At 39.0% G+C, this 18,856-nt stretch overlaps 1 pseudogene; it reads left to right on the top strand.

Annotated features, from left to right (window-relative positions):
* Positions 1-464: 464 nt before the first annotated feature.
* LOC148567703 (uncharacterized) overlaps positions 465-18,856 on the top strand; it is a 190,689-nt pseudogene continuing 172,297 nt past the window's right edge.

The raw sequence follows: 18,856 nt of genomic DNA, 5'->3' as shown, positions 1-18,856 counted from the left end.
GTATTGAAGGCAGAGATTGGGAGAGGGACTTAGATGGAATCCCAAGCCACTTGAAAAGATTAGATCTCAGACTCGAGGCTAAGGGGTGGTATGAGATTGTGAGGAGATCAATACTTCCTATTGCAAACACCTCCAAAGTTATAATCAAGCGAGCCCTCTTGATTTATTGCATCCTACATGGAGGAGATATCAACCTCTCACAACTCATAGCAGACAGTATTCAGGAGATTGCTGAAGACACAAACAAATCAGGTAGGCTTGGTCACCCAAGCACTATTCTAAGGCTGTGTAAAAGGGCTAGGGTGATATTTGAAGATGATGAAACGGTTAAGGTAAAAGGAAGCAGGGGGATCACTAGGCGACTATTGGAAGGTGCTACTGAAGATGATGATCAAGAGGAAGAAAGACCCCAAAGAAGAAGAAGACCACAAGTGTAGGAAGAACAAGCTCCTGGTGCCATAGACATGAACCAATTGCAAAGAGCTCTTGAGGAAATATCCCAACAAAACATGAGAACACAAGAGCAGTATTTAAGGCAGCAAGAGCTATATTTGCAACAACAGGAGCAGTACATGAAGGATAGAGAGGGAAGAGAGAACTGGCAGTGCCACATGGAGGAGCGACGAGAGAACTGGCAGCAACAAATGAATGCTCAACAACAAGAATTCCAAACAAAGATTCTTGAGGGGCAAAGGGAACAATCAGCAGATTTTCGTGAGTTATACAATAGATTGTCCCTGAGTCAAGCCAAGTATGGGGAGTACACTCACAACTTATATCTGTGGAAGAACATTTATCATACCATTGGAGAGAATAGGCACGTAGATAGAATAGAGTATGATGAAGACTCAAGCAAAGTTGGATTATCAGACCCATAGCATGCCAGCATTGGATCCACAGATCAAGCCATTTGAGCAATGCCAAGAGTTAGTGAACCATTAGAGAGCAAGAACCCAGAAGAATTCAGCACGTATGCAGCATGGTTTAGAGGAGGCCGGACTCTTAGGTCTGACAAACTCTGTCTGGGATAGGAAGTGCCCTGGAAAAGAACCTCAAGACTACACCAAGAAGAGGAAAAAGAAGGGAGAATCAAGCAGGAGCAAGGACCAAGACAATTAGAAGGTGGTGGAGTTTCTGATGAGCGGATAATTTAGACGCTTTTTGGCATTATTTTTAGGTAGTTTTTAATATGATTTAGTTAGTTTTTACTATATTTTTATTAGTTTTTATTCAAAATTCACATTTCTGGACTTTACTATGAGTTTGTGTATTTTTATGTGATTTTAGGTATTTTCTGGCTGAAATTGAGGGACCTGAGCAAATTCTGATTCAGAGGCTGAAAAAGGACTGCAGATGCTATTGAATTCTGACCTCCCTGCACTCAAAATGGATTTTCTAGAGCTACAGAAGTCCAAATGGCACAATCTCAATTGCGTTGGAAGGTAGACATCTAGGGCTTTTCAGCAATATATAATAGTTCATACCTTTCTCGATTTTAGATGACGCAAACTGGCATTCAATGCCAGTTCTCTGCCCTATTCTGGTGTTAAACGCCAGAAACAGGTTACAAGTTGGAGTTAAACGCCCAAAAAAGGTTACAACCTGGCGTTTAACTCCAGAAACAGCATACACACGTGTAAAGCTCAAGTCTCAGCCCCAGCACACACCAAGTGGGCCCCGGAAGTGGACTTCTGCACTATCTATCATAGTTTACTCATTTTCTGTAAACCTAGGTTACTAGTTTAGTATTTAAACAACTTTTAGAGATTTATTTTGTACCTCATGACATTTTTAGATCTGAACTTTGTACTCTTTGATGGCATGAGTCTCTAAACTCTATTGTTGGGGGTGAGGAGCTCTGCTATGTCTCGATGAATTAATGCAATTATTTCTGTTTTCTATTCAAACACACTTGTTTTTATCTAAGATGTTCATTCGCACTTCAATATGATGGATGTGATGATCCGTGACACTCATCACCATTCTCAACCTATGAACGCGTGCCTGACAACCACCTCCGTTCTACCTTCGATTGAATGAGTATCTCTTGGATTCCTTAATCAGAATCTTCGTGGTATAAGCTAGAATCCATTGGCAGCATTCTTGAGAATCCGGAAAGTCTAAGCCTTGTCTGTGGTATTCCGAGTAGGATTCAGGGATTGAATGAATGTGACGAGCTTCAAACTTACAAGGGTTGGGCGTAGTGACAGACGCAAAAGGATCAATGGATCCTATTCCAGCATGAGTGAGAACTGACAGATGATTAGCCGTGCGGTGATAGTGACCTGGACCATTTTCACTGAGAGGACGGATGGTGGCCATTGACAACGGTGATCCACTAATAGACAGCTTGCCATAAGAGGAACCTTGCGTGCGTGAAGAAGAAGACAGGGGAAAAGCAGAGATTCAGAAGACAAAATATCTCCAAAACTCCAACATATTCTCCATTACTGCATGATAAGTATTATTTAATCTATGCTCTCTTGTTCATTTGCAAGTCAACTGATAATTATAATTGATATCCTGACTAAGAGTTACAAGATAACCATAGCTTGCTTCAAGCCAACAATCTCTGTGGGATCAACCCTTACTCACGTAAGGTATTACTTGGACGACGCAGTGTACTTGCTGGTTAGTGGTACGAATTGTGAAAAGTGTGATTTACAATTTCGTACACCAAGTTTTTTGCGCCGTTGCTGGGGATTGTTCGAGTTTGAACAACTGACGGTTCATCTTGTTGCTTAGATTAGGAAAATTTTGTCTTTTGGGTCAGAGTCTTTTATTTTCTTTTCAAAAATTTTCCAAAAATTTATTATTTTTCTTTATTAATCTTTAGATTTTTCTGTTTGAGTTTAGTTTCATATTTTAAGTTTGGTGTAAATTGCATGTTTTTGTTTTCTTTTAAATTTTCGAATTTGTGTTCATTGTTCTTTCTTGATCTTCATGTTGTTATTATTTATTTTCCTTATTTGATCTTTAAAATTTCTTGTTTGGTGTTTGTTGCTGTTTATCTTATACATTTTCGAATTATTAGTGTCCAAAATATAAAAATTTTTAAGTTTGGTGTCCTTTGTGTTTCTATTTTCTTAAAAAAATTTTTAAATTTGTTCTTGGTGTTCATCTTGATCTTCAAAGTGTTCTTGGTTTTCATCTTGACATTCAAAATTTTCTTATTTGTTTTCTTTATTTTAATCTAAAAATTCTAAGTTTGGTGTCATTTTATTGTTTTTCTCTTTCCTCATTAAATTCAAAAAAAAAATATATTTTCTCTTTATTTTAAGTTAATTTTCGAAATTTACATAAGAATTTCAGATTTTTATTTTAAAATTTCTATTTTATCTTATCTTAGTTTTAAAAATTTCAAAATTCAAATTTTTTTCAAAAAAAAAATCATATCTTTTTCAAAATCTTATCTTATCTTATTTCAAATTTCAAATTTCAAAATTTAAAATTCAAATTTCAAACTTCAAATTTCAAATTTCAAATTTAATTTTCAAATTTAAAATTTAAATTTCAAAACTTTTTAATTTAAATTCCTTATCTTCTCTTACCTAGCATATCTTATCTTTTCTAATCTCAAATCTCAAAATCAAATCTTTTTCATATCTTTTCTTTTTTATTTTATTTTCTTACAAGTATCTTTAATTTTAAGACATATATTTTTCAAAACTTCCTAACCAATTTCTCTCCCTTCATTTTTTCGAAAATCCTCACCCACATCTTTTTCAAATTTTTTTAATTAATTAATTTAGTTTTTAATTTTCTTTTATTTCTTTTTCTTCTAAATTTTCAAAATTATAATCAACTTTTCATTTTATTTTATATTATTTTAATTTCGGTTTTCAAAAAAAAATATTTTATTTGCAATCCGCATCATCTCCCTTTCTCCATCATAGACCTAAGTGGAAATGAACAGTCCATAAGGACTCTGGGGTCATATGCTAACCCTACTACTGTTGCATATGGGAGTAGCATCTGTATACCTCCCATCAAAGCAAGCAGTTTTGAGCTAAATCCTCAGCTCATTGTCATTGTGCAGCAAAATTGTCAATATTTCGGTCTTCTATAGGAAGAACCTACTGAGTTTCTGGCACAATTCTTGCAAATTGCTGACACAGTACGTGAGAAGGAGGTAGATCAGGATGTATACAGGCTGTTACTGTTTCTGTTTGCTATAAAAGATCAAGCTAAAGGGTGGTTAAATAACCAACCCACAGCAAGCATAAGAACATGGAAATAGTTATCAGACAATTTCCTGAATCAATATTTCCCTCCAAAAAGGATGACACAGCAAAGGCTGGACATCCAAGACTTTAAACAAGAGGATGATGAATCCCTTTATAATGCCTGGGAGAGGTACAGAGGGATGCTAAAGAAATGCCCCTCTGAAATGTTTTCAGAGTGGGTGCAATTAAACATCTTCTACTATGGGCTTACAGAAAGAGCTCAGATATCTCTAGACCACTCAGCTGGTGGATCTATACACATGAGAAAAACTATTGAAGAGGCTTAAGAGCTTATTGATATAGTTGCTAGAAATCAGCATCTGTACATAAGTAGTGGGTCCTCCATAAAAGAAGAAGCCAAAGCAGTGTCTACTGAACTTGGTCCTCCAGAACAAGTTCCTGAACTCAATCAACAATTGTGTTTTCTAACAAAACAGCTAGTAGAATTCAAGGAGATGATACAAGACACTAAAAATGCTAATAAAAATATGGAAGCACAATTGAATCAGACAAAACAGCAGTTATCAAAGTAGATAACAGAAGAGTGCCAGGCAGTTCAATTAAGAAGTGAAAAAACATTAAATACCTCACTTCAGAGTAGCAGAAAGCCAAGAAAAGAACAACTGACAGAGGATGAGCAAAATATTATCCAAAATCCTTCTGAGGATAGTAAGAGCCAAGAGAAAAACCACTCTGGCGTTCAAATGCCAGAAAAGGATGCAAAGTTGGCGTTAAACACCCAACCCACGCGCAGTCCTGGCTTTCAAACGCCAGAAACAGGCAAGGAGCTGGCGTCAAACGCCCAATGGAAGCTCAGTTCTGGCGTTCAAACGCTAGAAACAGGTAAGAAGTTGGCATCCAACGCTAATCAAGCTTCTAACCCTGGCATTCAAATGCCAGTGAGGGATCAGACACACACAAGTGCTGATAGCAACCCCTCTAAAAAGGCTTCTCCAACCACCTCTGTAGGAAATAAACCTGCAGTAACTAAGGTTGAGGAATACAAAGCCAAGATGCCTTATCCTCCAAAACTCCGCCAAGAGGAGCAGGATAAGCAATTTGCCCGCTTTGCAGACTATCTCAGGACTCTTAAAATAAAGATTCCGTTTGCAGAGGCACTTGAGCAAATACCCTCTTATGCCAAGTTCATGAAAGAGATCTTGAGTCATAAGAAGGATTGGAGAGAAACTTAAAGAGTTCTCCTCACTGAAGAATGCAGTGCAGTCATTCTGAAAAGCTTCCCAGAAAAGCTTAAAGATCCTGGGAGCTTTATGATACCATGCATATTAGAGGGTAATTGCACCAAGACAGCTTTATGTGATCTTGGGGCAAGCATCAACCTAATACCTGCATCCACTATCAGAAAGCTTGGTTTAACAAAAGAAGTCAAACCAACCCGGATATGTCTCCAACTTGCTGATGGCTCCATTAAATACCCATCAGGCGTGATTGAAGACATGACTGTCAGGGTTGGGCCATTTGCCTTCCCCACTGACTTTGTAGTGCTGGAAATGGAGGAGTACAAGAGTGCTACTCTCATTCTAGGAAGACCTTTCCTAGCAACTGGACGAACTCTTATTGATGTCCAAAAGGGGGAAGTAACCCTGAGAGTCAATAAGGATGAGTTTAAGTTGAATGCTGTCAAAGCCATGCAGCATCCAGACACACCAAAAGACTGCATGAAAGTTGATCTTATTGACTCTTTGGTAGAGGAGATCAACATGGCTGAGAATCTCGAATCAGAGCTGGAAGACATCTTTAAAGATGTTCAGCCTGATCTGGAGGAATCAGAGGAATTGAAAGAGCCTCTGAAACTTCCTCAGGAAGAGGAAAAACCTCCTAAACCCGAGCTCAAACCATTACCATCATCCCTGAAATATGCATTTTTGGGAGAAGGTGACACTTTTCCGGTGATCATAAGCTCTGCTTTAAATCCCCTGGAAGAGGAAGTGCTACTTCAAGTGCTAAGGACACACAAGGCAACTCTTGGGTGGTCCATAAGTGATCTTAAGGGCATCAGCCCAGCAAGATGCATGCACAAGATCCTATTGGAGGACGATGCTAAGCCAGTGGTTCAACCACAAAGGCGGATAAATCCAGCCATGAAGGAAGTGGTGCAGAAAGAGGTCACCAAGTTACTGGAGGCTGGGATTATTTATCCTATTTCTGATAGCCCCTGGGTGAGCCATGTCCAAGTTGTCCCCAAAAAGGGAGGCATGACAGTGGTTCATAATGAAAAAAAAGAACTGGTTCCTACAAGAACAGTTGATGACAAGTCATCTTAGCCTAGTTTCACTAGCCTTTTTCTTTTTTTTATTAGGTTTTATGCACTTTCTTGCATTCTAAGAAAGTAATTTGGATTAAAAATGCATGACTTCTTTGAATCAATCAACCACCATGTAATTGATGTTAAATTATGAGGTTTAAGCTAAATTTAATTGAATTTTAATGATTTATAAACCTTGTGAATTTAGTGATACTTTGATTGGTTGTTTTGATTGCTTGTAGGTGAAGAAAGAAGAAAATAAGAAAAGCGTGGCCTAAGGAATGTGCCCAAAGGAAGCAACAAGCGTGCCAAGAGAAGAAAAGCGTGGCAAAAATCAAGGAAGAATGGAAGCTAAGTTGGAAAAGTAAACTGAGCTTCACAAGGAATGAAAGGGGAAGGCAAGGTACAAGGCTAAATGCTTTGAGAATTTAAATTTACTTTTAAATTCTCAAAGCATTTTTACTTTTAAGTTGCAGAATATCTACTCTTCTGTTTAATTTCAATTTACTTCTGTCTTGTTTAAATTCTGCAATCCCAATTCCCAACTCCTTTTATAATTCAAGCAATTTACATTTCTTGCACTTTAAGATTCAGTCATTTACATTTCTTGCAATCTAAGTTTCTGCAATTTACTTTACTTGTTCTTTAAGATTCAGCACATTTACTTTCCTGCTCTTTCATTTACTGCAATTTCCCCTTCTCCCTTTACATTTCAAGCAATTTAGCTTCTGCAAATTACAAACCACTCAACCAATACTTGATTCGCTTGACTAAATCAACCACTAAACTAAAATTGCTCAATCCTTCAATCCCTGTGGGATCGACCTCACTTATGTGAGTTATTATTACTTGATGCGACCCGGTACACTTGCCGGTGAGTTTTGTGTTGGATCGTTTTCCACACATCAAGTTTTTGGCACCGTTGCCGGGGATTGATTAGATTGACAATGATTAAGTGAAGTGGAGATCTAGATCAAGCACTTTTTCTTTTCTGTTTCTTTAATTTTTAACTAACACACTAACTGTTTGAATTTTTGCTTAAGTTAACACTAACTTCACTCTAGCAATAGAGTGTTTAATTTTGGTTCCTAGTTCTGTGTTTATGTCAGGAGGAAGAAGTGATGAATCCATACCTTTTGATCCTGAAACACTTTGGAGGTTGAGAAGAGAACCAAGAAATGGAGGAAAATCCAACAAATCCACAAGTGGGAGTGGCCAACGACAATGGTCAGCCCCAAAGGAGAGTATTGGCTTCATATACATTTACTAATCCAAGGCATTGTGGGAGTAGCATCCTGACCCCAAATGTCGATGCAAATAACTTTGAATTGAAGCCCCAACTCATCACCTTGGTGCAGAACAACTGTTCCTATGGAGGAGGCCCCTTGGAAGATCCAAATCAGCACCTATCCACCTTCCTGAGGATATGTAACACAGTGAAGACCAATGGTGTGCATCCTGACAGTTACAAATTGCTGCTATTTCCATTTTCCCTTAGAGACAAAGCCACTCAATGGTTGGAATCCTTCCCAAGAGATAGCATCAACAATTGGGATGATCTAGTAACCAAGTTCCTTGCCAAGTTTTACCCACCTCAAAGAGTTATTAGAATGAAGACTGAAGTACAAACATTCACACAAACGGATGTTGAACCCTTGTATGAGGCATGGGAACGATACAAGGCTCTAATCAGGAAGTGCCCTCCTGAGATGTTTAATGAATGGGATAAACTCCAAAATTTCTATGAAGGACTGACAATGAAAGCTCAAGAGGCACTTGACTACTCAGCAGGAGGCTCAATGCAACTCATGAAAACTGCAGAGGAGGGCCAAAATCTCGTTGATATGGTGGCTAGCAACCAGTATTTTTTTGCTCACCAAAGGCAACGCCAACCATCACAAAGGAAAGGAGTGATAGAGTTGGAAGGAGTGGACTCAATCCTAGCTCAAAACAAAATGATGCAGTAGCAAATTCAACAACAGTTTGAGCAAATGGCCAAGAGGATTGATAGCTTGCAAGTTGCAACGGTGAATATAAGTCAACCATCAACCACAGGGGGGCAAAATGAAGAAAACCAAGAAGATCAGCAGCAGGAACAACCTCAATATATGCACAACCAAGGCTCAGGCCAAAATGAAGTTTATGGTGACACCTACAATCCATCCTGGAAGAACCTTCCAAACATAAGATGGGGAGATAACCACACTCAAAACCAGCAACCATGGTAAAGAAATTCAAACCAAAACAACTCAAGAAACAACCAAAACCACAACCAGCAAAACACTAACCCCAATCCATATAGAAAACCCCAAAACAACCACCCAAATTCCAGTTACTATCCACCCAATAACCAAACCACTAACCAAAACACCTACCATCAACCTTCAATATCTCACAACCAGCCACAAGCGTCACAAGACACTCAAAGAATCTCCAATTTGGAGATATTGATGGAAAAGATGATGAAGCACCAAGAGATAATGATGGAAAAACTCATGAAAAATCAAGAGATGGCCAGACAAGATCAAGAAACAGCAAGAAAAGATCAAGAAGCAGCAAGAAAAGATCAAGCCATAACAAGCAAAAACCAAGAAGCTTCAATCAGAAATCTTGAGATGCAAATGGAACAAGTAGCTAAACAAATTACAGAGATGGGTGAGAAGCAACCAAATGCATCCCCTAGTGCCACTCAAAACCACCCAAGGGACAAAGAAAAAGCTACAAAGTGGGAGGAGTGCAAAGCAATCATAGTAGGAAGTGAGAAGATTGGGGAGAAGGAAGCCATCAATCAGGAAGAACACAACAAACAAGTTCCACAAGAAGAGACAGAAGAGAGAAGTGAAGAGGATAGAAAGACCGAGAATGCAAAAAGCTCAAAGAGAGATAAGGACATCCCTGAAACACAACTACAAGAGAAGAAGGAAGGGATGAAGCCATATATCCCCAAACTTCCATATCCTCAAAAATTCAAAAAAGAAAATGAGGATAAGCAATACTCAAAGTTCCTGAATATATTCAAGACACTCAGCATCAATATTCCTTTCTTAGAAGCACTTCAACAGATGCCATTATATGCCAAATTTATGAAAGAAGTGCTAACAAAGAAAAGACCCTTGAAGGAAGGACAGATTGTTGAAATGACAATGGAGTGTAGTGCCATTCTCCAAAGAGATCTACCAGAGAAGAAGGATGATCCTGGAAGGTTTTATATACCTTGTACCATAGAAACATAACTATTAAGAAATCATTCTGTGACCTTGGTGCAAGTATAAACTTGATGCCTCTATCTCTTATGAGGAAGCTTAAAATTTTTGAGCTGAAACCCACTCGAATAACTCTTCAAATGGCTGACAAGTCCATTCAACAAGCACTTGGAGTTGTAGAGAATGTGCTGGTAAAAGTGGGAAAATTCCTTCTCCCAGTTGATTTTGTCATCCTGGATATGGAGGAAGACCCTAACACTACCATCATCCTGGGGAGGCCTTTCCTGGCTACGGGCAGAGCATTAATAGATGTTGAAAAAGGGGAATTATTGTTGAGAGTACATGATGAGCACCTAGCATTCCATGTTTTTAAAACCCTGCATGAGCCCACTCAAGAAGAAGATTGTATGAAGGATAAGGCTAGGGATCAAAGCTTGAAGGAGGCATTCAATGAGTTAACTCCAAGACTTCTAAATCCATGCTTGAAAGAAGTAGAGATGGTGCAACAGACTAAAGAAATCAAGGAGGAACTAGATCCAAAACCCCCAGATGAGAACCTCAACACTCCAGATAAAGAACCACCAAGGCATGAATCATCTCCTAAGAAAGAAGAGAAGAAGAAGAGGCCAAAAGGGTGGAAAAATAAGAAAATCCCCATTGAAGGCTTCTCACCAGGGGATAAAGTGATGATGAACACCCAACCAATGAAGGTGTATCCACAATTATCTGAGTACTATACTGTGAACCGAATCCTTTCACTTGAACACCTAGAAATCATCAAAGAGGAGACCGGAAGGAAGTTCACAGTAAGAGGAGAAAAGCTAAGGCACTATGCTTATCAGCCTCCATGATCAAAGAACAAGATGTCAAGCTAGTGACAATAAAGAAGCGCTTGTTGGGAGGCAACCCAACCTGAGGTAATTTTCTCTTCATAGCTAATTTAATAAAAGAGTTGAGTATATTTCTCAGTATTGCAAAGAGCTAAGTTTGGTGTTGCACACCAAAATAATTAAGGGGAGGATGTTGGATGCTAAGTTTGGTGTTCCACCAAAAATTTCATTAAGAATACATTGCACCCTCATCAGATCAGTATCGGCTCCAAACCATCAGAGAAACTGCTTAACAATTGTCATGTTTCTAGTTTTTAGTTGTTTTCTAGTTCATAGCTTGTTTTATAGTCCATAGTTTATTTCCTTAATAAAAGTACTTGATGTTTCATGCATGTATTTATTCTGCTACATATAGAAGTAGGCAAGGAACTAAGTTTGGTGTTCCCACACCAACTTAGGTTCACAGAATCACAAGCATACATGCATGCTAACTGCCTCTCAAGTGCTTGGGGAACAAGCAACTTTTAATATCTTTTGTAGGAAGTCATTCAATCTCTTGGAGGAAAAGGTACATCATCATGGACAGAGGAAGGACATGGAACCCAACAATGATGATGACACAGATGAAACAAATAGACTCCAAGAGGTTGTATTGTTCTCTGACTGATTCTAGTTCAAATATGTTAATTGAAAGTGCAAATGTCCCATGTTGATTAGTATCTTTCTAGATTCATTTACTGTCTGCTAGTTTGTTTGTTTTCATGCTGTTATGGCTTACTAGTCTAAGTGCTTGATTCACTTTCATCTTACTTGAATTATATGCTTTGTTCCTCATGCTTGAATAAAAGAAAAATAACTGTGAAATAGAGAAAGAGTAAAAGTCTGGTATAATATGAGACAAAATAAGATTATGTGGTGGTATATGCTGGTTCATTAGGTGATTTATAAATAAGGCTGAATGCTGGCATGACTTTGTGATATAAACTTGAGTTACATTTCATGAGACTTGACAAATGAAAAAGGTCCAAAATAAAAGAAAAAAAAATGCAAAAGAAAGAAGCAAAAAAGAAATACACAAGGCTGGGCACCAATGGCTGCAAATTTGGATAAATGCCTGTGATGTTCTTGTACAAAGATAAGCTTGGATAACTAGGTTCTAAGGGGTGCTTCATCACCCGGTAACTTGGGTTAACTAACCCGGGATTGCCAACCGAAAGTCCACCATCAAGAGCTACTTTGAGACAAAGCATTTAGTAACCCAAAGAGGTGCTGGGCATCAATTTCCAAAGAACAAACAGAGATGAACAAAACAAGCTAAATGCCTGTGATGTGTGTGTGCTAAGGAGAGGCTTGAGCAAGTAAGCCCATAGGGGTGTTTCAACACCTAGCATCTTGAACCAACTGGGGCGGGAATGCTGGCTGAAAGCTTACTCTAAAAAGCTGCCTTACAACATAGCATTAAGCCTCAGCCAAGAAAGAGAGCAACAAAAAAAGAAAAAAAAAAAACCCCAGGGACCAAGCAATAACAAGTCTCATTTTTTTGTGTAATTCAAGTAAGGATCCAAAGGAATGTTGATGTCTCAGCCCCAGAATAAAAATCCCTAAGATACCATGCATAAAAACCCCGTTTACCAGTATTCAATTTCTTCTAACAAAAGGCTTATACACTCCTCTGCTTCTAGTAATTTTTCTTATGTTTTACTGCTTGCTTGGGGACAAGCAACGTTTAAGTTTGGTGTTGTGATGACAAGTCATCTTAGCCTAGTTTCACTAGCCTTTTTCTTTGTTTTTATTAGGTTTTATGCAATTTCTTACATTCTAAAAAAGTAATTTGGATTAAAAATGCATGACTTCTTTGAATCAATCAACCACCATGTAATTGATGTTAAATCATGAGGTTTAAGCTAAATTTAATTGAATTTTAATGATTTATAAACCTTGTGAATTTAGTGATACTTTGATTGGTTGTTTTGATTGCTTGTAGGTGAAAAAAGAAGAAAATAAGAAAAGCGTGGCCTAAGGAATGTGCCCAAAGGAAGCAACAAGCGTGCCAAGAGAAGAAAAGCGTAGCAAAAATCAAGGAAGAATGGAAGCTAAGTTGGAAAAGTAAACTGAGCTTCATAAGAAATGAAAGGGGAAGGCAAGGTACAAGGCCAAATAGTTAACTGAGTACTAAAGAAAGCAAGGAAATGGCATAAAGCTCAGTTAACTAAGTGAGCTTTATCGGGGGCTCTCAAAAATTAATTCAAAGCAAAAATCCCATAAATGAAGCCACCAAGACTTGAACCTTGAACCTGAGGGATGACAAGAAGGTGATACTCAATGGAGGCAAAGGCGCTCAATTGCTTTACTTACTGGAGCGCTACATTATATTGCTAGGCATAAGGAAAATCATGAAAAATAAGCCAAAATGCTTCCTCTAGGATTCGAACTTGGAACCACATGCTACTCCTTGCAAGGAAAAATCAAGAGAAATAGCTAAATTGCTTCCCCCAGGATTCGAACTTGGGAATTCCTTGAAACATAAGGAAGGAGTGCCACCAAGCTTGCAAGGAAAATCAAGAGGAAATAGCTTAAATGCTTGAGCCAAGTTTCGAACTTGGGAATTCTTTAAAACATAAGGAGGAGTGCCCACTCATCCAAGGAAATTAGCTTCAAAGATTTCCTCCACTTGCTCCCACCAGGATTTGAACCTGGGACCTTGAGGCTGAAGGCAAGGTGCCACCAAGGAAAGCTCAGTTGGTTTTTCCAACTGAGCATTACTCTCCCCAAGCCTTCCACTCTTTGGCACAACAAATTCTCACAAGGGAGCTTGTCATGCGCATCATGAAACGGCCAAGCAGCAACTTGGCGCAACAAGGAAGCAAGCAAGGCGCTGCACAAGGGGGAGCTCAGTTGGTTTTTCCAACTGAGCACTACCTCCCCTTCCTCCCCACAAATTGACACGGTCAAGACTGGGACGCACGCACCAAATGACACGGACAGCAACAATGGAGTGCTTAGTTGGTTTTTCCAACTGAGCTTACCCCTGGGAGGTGCATTTGGGCTAAAAATTGAATTAAAAATCCAACTTAATTCATTTCTTCACCAAATCAAAAGCCCATCCAAATTCCAAAATTCAAGAATAGAAAGTGTATAAATAGGAGTTAGTTTGATGTAATTAGGACCTCTTTTTGACAGCGCTAGACTTTACTTTGAATTTTCCTTTTAACTTTCATTTTCATTTTAAGTTTTCACTTTTGAATTGAGATCTTAGAGAATTGGGAAAGAGAATTGATCTCTCTTCTTCCTTGTTCTTGCTTGAGCACTCTTTTATTTTCTTGCTTTGGATCTTGGGTGGAGAATTGAAGAACTTCTGTTTTAATCTCACTTTGAGATCTTGTTTAATTTTTCTGCATAATTGAATTCCAATTTCCATTTACTGCTTCATCTTCTACTCTTTCTGTAATTTACTTTTCAGTTTCTTTTGCAATTGTTCTTGTTGGATCAAGGAAGGAATTGAGATCTAGACTTGTTATCTAGTCTCTTCCACCCCTGAGATCTTCAACCCCTTTTACTTTGCTGCAAATTAAGCATTGCTTTCTCTGTTTTTAAATTCTCAAAGCATTTTTACTTTTCTGTTGAGATTTAGTTTGATTCAATCAATTCTCTACTCTTCTGTTTAATTGCAATTTACTTCTGTCTTGTTTAAATTCTGCAATCCCAATTCCCAACTCCTTTTATAATTCAAGCAATTTACATTTCTTGCACTTTAAGATTCAGTCATTTACATTTCTTGCAATCTAAGTTTCTGCAATTTACTTTACTTGTTCTTTAAGATTCAGCACATTTACTTTCCTGCTCTTTCATTTACTGCAATTTCCCCTTCTCCCTTTACATTTCAAGCAATTTAGCTTCTGCAAATTACAAACCACTCAACCAATACTTGATTCGCTTGACTAAATCAACCACTAAACTAAAATTGCTCAATCCTTCAATCCCTGTGGGATTGACTTCACTCATGTGAGTTATTATTAGTTGATGGGACCCGGTACACTTGCCGGTGAGTTTTGTGTTGGATCGTTTTCCACACATCAACGGTTACAGGGTGGCGCATGTATATTGACTATAGAAGGCTCAATACAGCCACCAGAAAGGATCATTTTTCTTTACCATTCATAGACCAGATGCTAGAAAGACTAGCAGGTCATGAGTATTACTGCTTTTTGGATGGCTATTCAGGCTACAACCAAATTGTAGTAAATCCCCAGGATCAAGAGAAAATAGCATTCACATGTCCATCTGGAGTATTTGCCTACAGAAGGATGCCATTTGGCCTGTGTAATGCACCTGCAACCTTTCAGAGATGCATGCTCTCTATTTTCTCTGATATGGTGGAAAAATTTCTGGAAGTCTTCATGGATGACTTCTCAGTATATGGAGACTCATTCAGCTCCTGTCTTGATCACCTGACACTGGTTCTGAAAAGATGCCAAGAGACTAACCTGGTTTTAAACTGGGAAAAATGTCACTTTATGGTGACTGAAGGGATTGTCCTTGGGCACAAGATTTCGAACTAGGGAATAGAGGTGGATCAAGCTAAGGTAGAGGTAATTGAAAAATTACCACCAACTGCCAATGTTAAGGCAATCAGAAGCTTTCTGGTGTATGCAGGATTCTATAGGAGGTTTATAAAGTATTTTTCAAAAATTGCAAAACCTCTGAGCAACCTGCTAGCTGCTGACACGCCATTTATGTTTGACACAGAGTGTCTGCAGGCGTTTGAAACTCTGAAAGCTAAGCTGGTCACAACACCAGTTATTTCTGCACCAGACTGGACATTACCATTCGAACTAATGTGTGATGCCAGTGACCATGCCATTGGTGCAGTATTGGGGCAGAGGCATGACAAGCTTCTGCATGTCATTTATTATGCTAGCCGTGTTTTAAATGATGCCCAGAAAAATTACACAACCACAGAAAAAGAATTGCTTGTAGTGGTTTATGCCATTGACAAGTTTATATCATACTTAGTAGGATCAAAAGTGATTGTGTACAGTGACCATGCTGCTCTTAAATATCTACTTACAAAGCTGGATTCAAAACCCAGGCTCATAAGATGGGTGTTGCTTCTGCAAGAGTTTGATATAGAAATAAGAGACAAAAAAGGGACAGAAAACCAAGTGGCTGATCATCTGTCCCGAATAGAACCAGTAGAAGGGCGTCCTTTCCCTCTATTGAGATCTCTGAAACCTTTCCTGATGAGCATTTGTTCGCCATTCAGGAAACACCATGGTTTGCAGACATTGCAAACTATAAAGCTGCAAGGTTCATACCCAAGGAGTACAGCAGGCAACAAAAGAAAAAATTAATTACTGATGCAAAGTACTACTTATGGGATGAACCCTATCTCTTTAAGAGATGTGCAGATGGAATAATCCGTAGGTGTGTACCTAGAGAAGAAGCACAGAAGATCTTATGGCATTGCCATGGGTCAAAATATGGAGGCCATTTCGGTGGTGAGCGAACAGCCACCAAGGTCCTCCAATGTGGCTTCTACTGGCCTACCCTCTATAGAGATTTCTGAGAGTTTGTACGTAACTGTGACAGTTGCCAGAGAGCTGGTAATCTGCCTCACGGTTACGCCATGCCTCAACAAGGAATCTTGGAGATTGAGTTATTTGATGTATGGGGTATTGACTTTATGGGACCTTTCCCACCATCATACTCAAACACTTATATTCTGGTGGCAGTCGACTATGTATCCAAATGGGTAGAGGCTATTGCCAGACCTACTAATGATACTAAGACAGTGCTGAAGTTCCTCCAGAAACATATCTTCAGCAGGTTTGGTGTCCCTAGAGCACTAATTACTGATGGGGGCACTCACTTCTGCAACAAACAGCTTTACTCTGCTATGGTCTGGTATGAAATTAGCCACAAGGTGGCAACTCCATATCATCCACAGACAAACGGGCAAGCTGAAGTCTCTAATAGAGAACTAAAATGAATCCTGGAACGGACTGTAAGTACCCGTAGACAGGATTGGGCGAGAAGCTTGGATGATGCTCTGTGGGCTTATAGAACAGCATTCAAGACTCCTATAGGGACCTCTCCATACCAGCTTGTGTATGGTAAGGCCTGCCATCTGCCCGTGGAACTGGAGCATAAGGCCTGCTGGGCAACCAGATTCCTAAACTTTGATGCCAAATTAGCTGGAGAAAAAAGATTGCTCCAGCTGAATGAGCTAGAGGAATTCAGACTCACTGCTTTCGAAAATGCCAAGCTTTACAAAGAGAAAGCAAAAAGGTGGCATGACAGAAAGCTGTCATCTAGAGTCTTTGAACCAAGACAAAAGGTTCTGCTGTTTAACTCTAGGCTCAGGCTATTCACCGGGAAACTGAAATCCTGGTGGAGGAGACCATATGTGATTACAAGTGTGTCACCATATGGCTATGTGGAGCTTCAAGACATTGATTCTAATAAAAAGTTCATTATTAATTGACAGAGAATCAAGCATTATCTTGAAGACAATGTTGAGCAAGAGTGCTCAAGGCTGAGGCTAGATTAAGAGCTCACTGTCAAGCTATTGACATTAAAGAGGCGCTTGTTGGGAGGCAACCCGATGTTATTTAATTATATTTATTTCATTTTTATTGTTATTTCATGTTTTATTAGGTTGATGATCATGTGAAGTCACAAGAACAACTGAAAAATTAAAAACAAAATAAAAAATTGCAGAAGAAACAGCACACCCTGGAGGAAGAGCACTCTGGCGTTTAAACACCAAAAACAAGCATCACAAGCACCAAGCTGGCGTTTAACGCCAGAAACCAGCATCAACCTGGCGTTAAACGCCAGAAACAGGCTACAATTGGGCGTTTAACGCCAAAAAGAGGCAGCAGTTTGGCATTAATTGGAGCAGGGATGCTAAGTCCTTGACCCCTCTGGATCTGTGGACTGATGACAAGTCATCTTAGCCTAGTTTCACTAGCCTTTTTCTTTGTTTTTATTAGGTTTTATGCACTTTCTTGCATTCTAAGTAAGTAATTTGGAATGAAAATGCATGACTTCTTTGAATCAAACAACCACCATTTATTTGATGCTAAATCATGCGGTTGAAGCCAAATTCAATTGATTTTTAATGATTTATAAGCCTTGTGAATTTGGTGATACTTTGATTAGTTGTTTTGATTACTTGTAGGTGAAGAAAGAAGAAAAGAAGAAAAGCGTGGCATAAGAAATGTGTCCAAAGGAAGCAAAAAGCGTGGCAACATTGAGGAAGAAGGAAACTAAGTTGAGAAAGCAAACTGAGCTTCACAAAGACAAATAGGAGAAAGTAAGGCACCAAGCTAAGTTCAAATAGTTAACTGAGCACTAAAGAAAGCAAGGAAATGGCATGAAGCTCAGTTCACTAAGTGAGCTTTATCGGGGGCTCTCAAAAATTAATTCAAAGCGAAAATCCCATAAATGAAGCCACCAATATTTGAACTAAGGACCAAGGGGAGGCAAGGAACGTTCCTCACAAAGGAAAATAATGAAGAATTAGCCAAAATGCTTCCTCTTGGATTCGAACTTGGGAATTCTTTGAAACACAAGGGAGGAGGACCACCAAGCTTGCAAGGAAAATAATCCAAGATGCATTGGCCAAGGTTCGAACCAGGGAGCTCTTTGAAACACAAGGAGGAGCGCCACTTTTAATGCAAGAAAATGAGCCAAGATGCATTCCATAGGGTTTGAACCAAGGAACTCCATGAAAAGCAAGGAAGGAGCGTCCACTCCTCCAAGGAAAATAAACTCTCATTTGCTTCCACCAAGAGTTGAACCTGGGACCTTGAAGACAAGAGCAAGGCACCACCAAGGAGAGCTCAGTTGGTTTTCCCAACTGAGCACTACTCTCCCCAAGCTTCCCACTCTTTAGCGCAACAAAATGCTCACCAAGGGAGTGTGACATGCAACAAGAAGCACCAAGGAGCAAACCTTGTACGCACCATGACACGGCCAAGACATAGAGCTCAGTTTAAAATTCCAACTGAGCTCTATTAAAAATCAACTCAATCAAGGCTGGGTGCATCAAAATTGGACACGGACAGCAGCACTTGGGGGCTCAGTTTGGTTTTCCAACTGAGCTTTCCCCTTGAAGGTGCAATATTAGGCCAAGAATTCACTAAAAATCCAATTTAATTCATTTCTTCACCAAATTTTAAAGCCCACCCAAATTCTTAGATCTAAATTAGGAAGTGTATAAATAGGTGTTAGCTTGATTTAGAGAGGACCGGACTTTTACCTAGACTTACTTTGAATTTTTCTTTGGAGTTTTCAATTTCATTTTTTTGAGCTTTTACTTTGAAT

Source organism: Arachis ipaensis, chromosome B4 (assembly GCF_059453495.1).
Source record: "Arachis ipaensis isolate K30076 ecotype BB chromosome B4, ASM5945349v1, whole genome shotgun sequence".
Taxonomy (NCBI): Eukaryota; Viridiplantae; Streptophyta; class Magnoliopsida; order Fabales; family Fabaceae; genus Arachis; species Arachis ipaensis.
This window is presented reverse-complemented; position numbering and strand designations above follow the sequence as displayed.